We start from the raw sequence: 8,444 nt of genomic DNA, 5'->3' as shown, positions 1-8,444 counted from the left end.
TATCCTAAATTAATCTCGTCCCATATGTCAGCCCTTGGCCCATAGCCTTCTAAACCTTTCCCAATCACATATCCAGTGAGATGCCTTTTAAATGTTGTAACTGTACCAGCCTCCACACTTTCTCTGGCAGCTCATTCCATACACATACGACGTTCAGCTTGAAACTTTGCCCCTAATATCCCTTTTCAATCTTTTCCCTCGTGCCTGTGCTTTCTAGTTTTGGACTCACCTAAACAGGAATAAGACCCTGGCTGTTGACCCTATCCATGCCCCTCACAATTTTATCAACCTCTATGGTCACTTCTCAGCATCCGATTCTCCAGTGAAAACAGCCTCAGTCTATTCAGCCTCTCCCTATAGCTCAATCCCTCAACCCTGGCAACATCTTTGCATCTTTTCTGAATCCTTTCAAGATTCACAATATCATTCCAATAGCGGGGAGACCAGGACTGAAAGCAGAATTCCAGAAGTGGCTGAATGAATGTCCTGTACAGCCGCAAAATGACGTCACAACTCCTGTACTCAATGCACTGACCAATAAAGGCAAGTACACCAAACACTTTCTTCACTACCCTGCCTATCTATGATTCCACTTTCAAGGAATTATGAACTTGCACTCCAAGATCTCTTTGTTCAGCAACACTCCCCAGGACCTTCCCATTAAGTGTAGAAGTCCTGCCTTGATTTCCTTTTCCAAAATGCAGAACCTCACATATATCTAAATTAAACTTCATCTGCCACTCCTCAGCCCATTTGATCGGAGTCTCATTGTACTTTCAGGTAACTTTGCTATCCATTGCACCTCCAATTTTGGTGTCTATTGTAAACCTACTAACCATAGCTCCTGTATTCACATAGAAATCATTTATATAAATGGCAAAAAGCAGTGGACCCAGTACCCAGCCTGACAGCAGATTGCTCATCACAGGCTTCCAGTCCAAAAAGCATCCTGCACTATGACACTGACTGCTCAGCAAGGTTAGAGCTCATGGAATACAGGGAGATCTAACCATTTGGATACAGAACTGGATCAAAGGCAGAAGACAGAGGGTGGTGATGGAGGGTTGCTTTTCAGACTGGAGGCCTGTGACTAGTGGAGTGTTACAAGGATCACTGCTGGATCCACTACCTTTCGTCATTTATATCAATGACTGAGATGTGAACATAGGAGGTATAGTTAGTGAGATGACACCAAAACTGGAGGTGTAGTGGACAGTGTAAAAGATTACCTCAGAGTACAATGGGATCTTGATCAGATGGGTGAATGGCTGAGGAGTGGTATTTTGGGAAAGCAAATCTTAGCAGGACTTATACACTTAATGGTAAGGTCCTGAGGAGTGTTACTGAACAAAGAGGCCTTGGAGTGCAGGTAGATTGGATAGCGAAGGCGGCATTTGGTATGCTTGCCTTTATTGGACAATGTATTGAGTACAGGAGTTATGAGATCATGTTGCAGCTGTACAGGACATTGGTTAGGCCACTTTTGGAACGTTGTGTTCAAATCTGGTCACCCTCCTATTGGAAGGATGTTGTGAAACTTGAAAGGGTTCAGAAAAGATTTACAAGAACGTTGCCAGGGTTGGAGGATTTGAGCTAGGCTGGGGGTTGAATAGAGGTTGAGTAGACTGGGGCTGTTTTCCCTGCAGCGTCGGAGGCTGAGAGGTGATCTTGTCTATGTATATAAAAACATGAGGTGCATGGATAGGATAAATAGACAAAGTCTTTTCCCTGGCGTGGGGGATCCCAGCAATAGAGGGCATAGGTTTATGGTACGAGAGGAAAGACTTTAACGATACTTGAGAGGCAACGTTTTCACACAGAGGGTGGTACGTGTATGGAATGAGCTGCCAGAGGAAGTGGTGGAGGCCATTACGATTGCAACATTTAAAAGGCATCTTCATGTGTATATGAATAGGAAGGATATGGGCCGTGTGCTGACAGGTAGGACTAGATTGCATTGGGATATCTGATCAGCATGTACTGGTTGGACTGACGGGTCTCTGTTTCTGTGCTGTCCATCTATGACTCTTTGACCTTCCAGCCAATTCCGTATCCAAACAGCTAGTTCCACCAGAATTCTATGGTGTTGAACCTGCTAACCAGTGTGTTATGTGAAACCTTGTGTCTTTCTCAAGTCCAAGTTAATGATTTCAATGCACAAAGCCATGCTGACTCTCTCTAATAATTACTTGCTTTTCCAATGACATCTAAATCCTGTCCCGGAGAATCCCTTCCAACAACTTCTCTGCCACTGACTTCAGGCTCACCGGTCTATAGTTCCCTGGCTTTTCCTTACCACCTTTCTCAAAGAATGGCACCCATCTTCCAGCACCTCACCTGTGGCGATCGATGATACAAATATCGCAGCGAGAGGCCCAGCAAAAGCTTCCCTAATTACCCACAAAATTCTGGGATACACCTGATCAGATTCCAGGGATTTATCCACCTTTATGCAATTTAAGACATCCAGTACCTCCTCCTCTGTAATATGTACACTTGCCAAGTTATCACTATTTATTTCTCCAACATCTCTAACTTCCATATCCCCTTTCAGTAAAAACTGACATGAAATATTTACAGAATCTCTCCCACCTCCTGCAGTTCCATAGACAGTCTTGTTGATCATTGAGGGTTGCTATTCTCTGCCTAGTTATTCTTTTGTCTTTACTGTATTTGTAGAATCTCTTTGGATTCTCCTTAAATCTATTTCCCAAAGCTATCACATGTCCCCTTTTCTGCTTCCCAGTTTCCCACGAGTATACTCCTACTGCCCTTACAGTCCTCTAGGGATTCACACAAACACAGTGGTCTGTACCTGCCATATCCTTCCTTCATTTTCTTGACCAGAGCCTCAATTTCGCAGGTCATGCAGCATTCTCGACACCTCCCAGCCTTGGCCTTAACAGGAACATACTGTCTGTGTAGTCTCATTGTCGCAGGCCTATGGAGGCAATGGCAGATGAGGACAGAGAAACAATCAGTATAAGTAAACAGGTAGCGTTGGGAAGCCTAACAACTTATCCTTATTTCTATAATTCCTCTCGAGTCTCAGAACTGTCACTATCTCTGCATCAAAAACATCTCAATCTCTGCAACATCCTCCAGTCTCAACACCCTCTCTATCTTTAATCTTGTCCACCCTCACAAATCTCTGTGATGTGCCTTTCTTTAATTCCAGCCTTCAAGATAACCCATTTTTATTTCAGATTCCTGCAGCCAGAGCTCCACAATGTCCCGCTTAACCTCTGTCACATTTTCCTCCAAAAAAACATTAATCAATCACGTATCATCTATTCTAATATCACCTTCTCTGACCTGGTTTCTATTGTGGCTTGTCATATTCCTATATCACGCGTCTGTGGTCTACATGACGGAAAACGGTTTTGTGGTCCATTGGGTTTATGCTGTAAAGAAATCTCCCAGCTAACTATTTTAATCCCATTTTCCAGCACAGAGCCCATAGACCAGTCAGCCTTGGCCTTGCAAGTGTGGGTCTGTGCGAACCACAGATTGCCCACACATTGTAAGGGTGGCAGGGTCCCTGAGAGGGGGCACAGGAGATTTACCAGAATGGTTCAAGGAATGGGGGATTTTAGTTGCAGAATTTGTAGGGCTTTCTGAACATTAATTGTTCACGTGACATGTGTGTTGCTAATACACATCAAGAATAACCATCCACAATTAATGGACTCTCCTTTTCAACCTCTCCCTTGCCTGCGCTGTGGTAATATTCACGTTAACCACTACCAGACATCTCTCTCTAATGACAGCACAGTCCTATGGTCGGGTCGAACAATGGTGACTTGATCTTTTACACAGTGATACCACTGAAGGTGCTGGATGGGAAACCACTCAGGTACAGTGCTTTATCCTGGAGGATGCTCACTTTCTTTAATATTGTTGGGTGCACTGATGCATGCAAGTGGAGAATGTTCCAACACAATCCTGATGTGTACATTATAGAGAGCAAACAGACATTGGGGAGTCAGCGGTTTGGAAAAACTGAGATTGTTCTCCTTAGAACATAGAACATAGAACAATACAGCACAGAACAGGCCCTTCGGCCCACGATGTTGTGCCGAACTTCTATCCTAGATTAAGCACCCATCCATGTACCTATCCAAATGCCGCTTAAAGGTCGCCAATGAATCTGACTCTACCACTCCCACGGGCAGCGCATTCCATGCCCCCACCACTCTCTGGGTGAAGAACCCACCCCTGACATCTCCCCTATACCTTCCACCCTTCACCTTAAATTTATGTCCCCTTGTAACACTCTGTTGTACCCGGGGAAAAAGTTTCTGACTGTCTACTCTATCTATTCCTCTGATCATCTTATAAACCTCTATCAAGTCACCCCTCATCCTTCGCCGTTCCAACGAGAAAAGGCCGAGAACTCTCAACCTATCCTCGTACGACCTACTCTCCATTCCAGGCAACATCCTGGTAAATCTTCTCTGCACCCTCTCCAAAGCTTCCACATCTTTCCTAAAGTGAGGCGACCAGAACTGCACACAGTACTCCAAATGTGGCCTAACCAAAGTCCTGTACAGCTGCAACATCACCTCACGACTCTTGAATTCAATCCCTCTGCTAATGAACGATAATACTCCATAGGCCTTCTTACAAACTCTATCCACCTGAGTGGCAACCTTCAAAGATCTATGTACATAGACCCCAAGATCCCTCTGTTCCTCCACCTGACCAAGAACCCTACCATTAACCCTGTATTCCGCATTCTTATTTGTTCTTCCAAAATGGACAACTTCACACTTGGCAGGGTTGAACTCCATCTGCCACTCCTCAGCCCAGCTCTGCATCATATCTAAGTCCCTCTGCAGCCGACAACAGCCCTCCTCACTGTCCACAACTCCACCTATCTTTGTATCATCTGCAAATTTACTGACCCACCCTTCGACTCCCTCATCTAAGTCATTAATAAAAATTACAAACAGCAGAGGACCCAGAACTGATCCCTGCGGAACTCCACTTGTAACTGGACTCCATGCTGAATATTTACCATCTACTACCACTCTCTGACTTCGACCGGTTAGCCAGTTTTCTATCCAATTGGCCAAATTTCCCTCTATCCCATGCCTCCTGACTTTCCGCATAAGCCTACCATGGGGAACCTTATCAAATGCCTTACTAAAATCCATGTACACTACATCCACTGCTCTACCCTCATCCACATGCTTGGTCACCTCCTCGAAGAATTCAATAAGACTTGTAAGGCAAGACCGACCCTTCAGAAATCCGTGCTGGCTGTCCCTAATCAAGCAGTGCCGTTCCAGATACTCGTAAATCCTATCCCTCAGTACCCTTTCCATTACTTTGCCTACCACAGAAGTAAGACTAACTGGCCTGTAATTCCCGGGGTTATCCCTATTCCCTTTTTTGAACAGGGGCAGAACATTCGCTAAGGAAAGGAAATTTGGGTAGCAAAGGAAATTTGGGTAGCTGTGACAAAGCGGTTTACAAAAGTTACACATTGTAATAATAAACCTTAGACCCATCAGCTCATTATACAAGGGTTACAGGACACATGTTGAAGATTTGGGAAGATCCATTGAGAGGATGGTTTGATTCAAAGGAGAACTTTTATTCAGCAAATGGTATTGATCTGGAACACAATACTCTCACACAATATGAATATCCAGGTCCTGATGAATGGAGTAATTCTGTCAGAGTTTGGCGTTACAATGACTGAGATTACCATCTGAATATCTGCCTGTAATACAAGTTTATAAAATCCGTCACTGTCAGTTCATGTTTGAAACTCATACAATCCCCTCCTCCTGGCCCAGCACGACTGTAAACATTACCCCTGGTGGAGGTTAGCAGGCACTTCAAGGGCAAATCTATGTGGGTTTCTAGGAGTTTCCACCTTGGGACTCCATGTGACTGAACATGGGACAGAATGTCCCAAGATTCAGTGAGATATGGAGAGCAGGATTTCCTTCCTTTTCTTTCCTTCAGTGCTGCCCTTGTGCCTCCACAATAAGACATGGGGTGTGAAAGGCTCATGCAGCTTAATGGGCAAGATGTCTCTATTCTGACCAATGGGCAGCAAGCTTCTCCCAGTCATGAAACAGAGTATCCCTGAAAGATAGCAACTGAGCATGCTTCCCACTGCCCAGTGCTCACAGTACATGTTTCGAATAATGAGGGGGGAAATCTCCGAGAAAAGGCATAACAGGAAAGTTCCAAAAGGATTATAAACAGTTTACAGAGAGATATTCACAGGAAACGTGGGCAACAAGTTGACAAATAGAGTATAACTTGGGATAAACTGTAGAAAGCTGCACCACAACGGGACTGGGGGAAAATGAGCAGGAAACACAGAAAGCTAGCACACAGTTACAACAGGGAATCAGGAAGGGGAATGGAATGCTGTCCCTTATTTCAAAGAGTTTGCAATATAAGAGTTTGGAATGTATACCTTAGGGCAACTAAACAAATGGCGAGTGAGACCACATCTGGAGTAACGTGAACAGATTTGGTCCCTTTAGTTAACCAAATAGAGCATTTCAGAGAAGATCCATTGGGATGATCCCTGTTTTGAAGGGATTATCCTGTAAGCAAAGGCTGAATAAATTGGGAATCTACTCACTGGACTTTGGAAGAATGAGAGGTGATCTCTTTGAAACATACAGGATTCTGTCGAGGTTTGACAGGGTAAATATGGAGAGGATGTGTCCCATTACGGGTTGGTCTTGAACCAGATTCTGGGTCAGTCGCGGAATCAAGGGTTCTGTTTCAGATTTGTCACGTTAAAGGCAACACCGACACAGGTTAGGGATTCAGTAGTAATGGAGCTGGAGTGAGGAGGAGATAAGCAACGTTTTAGAGATTGGAATTCCTGGTGTTTGTGATTGTGTAGATGTCTGATCAGAAGGTCACCTTGGGGTCAGATATGAAAGCAATATTGTGAAGAATGTAGTTCTGCCTCAGACACTTCCCAGTGAGAGGGAAGGACACAGCAGTAAGGGAAATGAATTTGGAATAGCAACTGAAGGCAATGGGTTTAACAATTACAGTGTTTCATTAGAGTCAATTGCAGCTAATCGAAGCGTGGTAAGCAGTTTGATAACTGAGTAATAGTGGAGTAATGGAGACGGATGATGGGGAGGGAGAGCTGGACATTGTCAGTGTACATGGGAAACCTAACACAGTGCTTTTGGGCGATGTTACCTCCTGGCAGTATGTAGGTGAGAAACAGGACGGACCAAGGATAGACCCTGGAGGGACACCAAATACAATGAACTCAGAAAGGAAAGGGAGAGTGGAGATGGAGCAGGATTTTCCAATGATGGTGAGGTCAAATATGAGGTTTTAGCAGAATGGGAGAGACGGACATAACCAGAAAAGACAGACAGATCATGGAACAATATCTGTGAATTGCAAGGAGGAGGGGGTTGGGGGAGTTGGAGGGCGGTAACAAGCAGGAGAATGAGACAGAGATTTGGAATGTCCATATTTAGCTACTCTAGGGTAAATGGTCAAGAAAATCTCGAATAAGGCTTGACAAGAGACTCTAGGAAATGCAAGTTTAGGACTAAAATGAGGAGCACCCTTGTGAGGCAGTGTGGCTCAGTGGGCTAGTGGAGAGGGAGGGAAGAAGCAGAGGCAGCTGATTGGATTGTCTCAATGTTATTGACAGAGAAACTCCATGTGCTCCTCACTCTTGTCGTTGGAGGGGAGGATGGAGGAGACAGGATAATAGACATTGTTTTCGAAATAAAAAAAAACAAAACCTGTGATAGGTGATTCTAAAAATGAGTGAACAAACTTGTCGTATTTATCACGAATATTAAAATATACAACTGAAGTTCAGGTTTGAATCCCAAATTGGTCGAGGGTTGCTCTGAATTCAAGAAAAGTAAAAGAAACTGGAATGAAGAATCTACTGTTTGCCACGGAACCATTGGGGATGTTTTTTCTGCCACTGACAATGTCCTTGAGGGAAAGAAACCCGATAGAGGCCCATCAAATCACTCATTGTATTAATCACTGCATAGTCTCAACAAAGGACCGCACAGTGACTAGCACTGCTGCCTCATAGTGCCAGAGACCCGGGTTCATTCTCCCCGTGTCTGCGTGGGTTTCCTCCGGGTGCTCCAGTTTCCTCCCACAGTCCAAAAATGTGCAGGTTAGGTGAACTGGCCATACTAAATTGCCTGTACTGTTAGATGAAGGGGTAAATGTAGGGGAATGGGTCTGGGTGGGTTGTGCTTCAGCGGGTCGGTGTGGACTTCTTGGGCTGAAATGCCTGTTTCCACACTAAGTAATCTAATCTAAAAGGAATGACACTGGATGGACCACATTACATATATCAATGCACTAGCAAATACAACCACAGAATCAGCCCTCTTAACCCTGCAACTTCTGCCTCACTGTGGACCAACGACAGCAGCAGAACTGTACTCCAGCCCAATCTGAAA

This window comes from Chiloscyllium punctatum, chromosome 14 (assembly GCF_047496795.1).
Source record: "Chiloscyllium punctatum isolate Juve2018m chromosome 14, sChiPun1.3, whole genome shotgun sequence".
Taxonomy (NCBI): domain Eukaryota; kingdom Metazoa; phylum Chordata; class Chondrichthyes; order Orectolobiformes; family Hemiscylliidae; genus Chiloscyllium; species Chiloscyllium punctatum.
Note: the sequence above shows the minus strand (reverse complement) of the source record.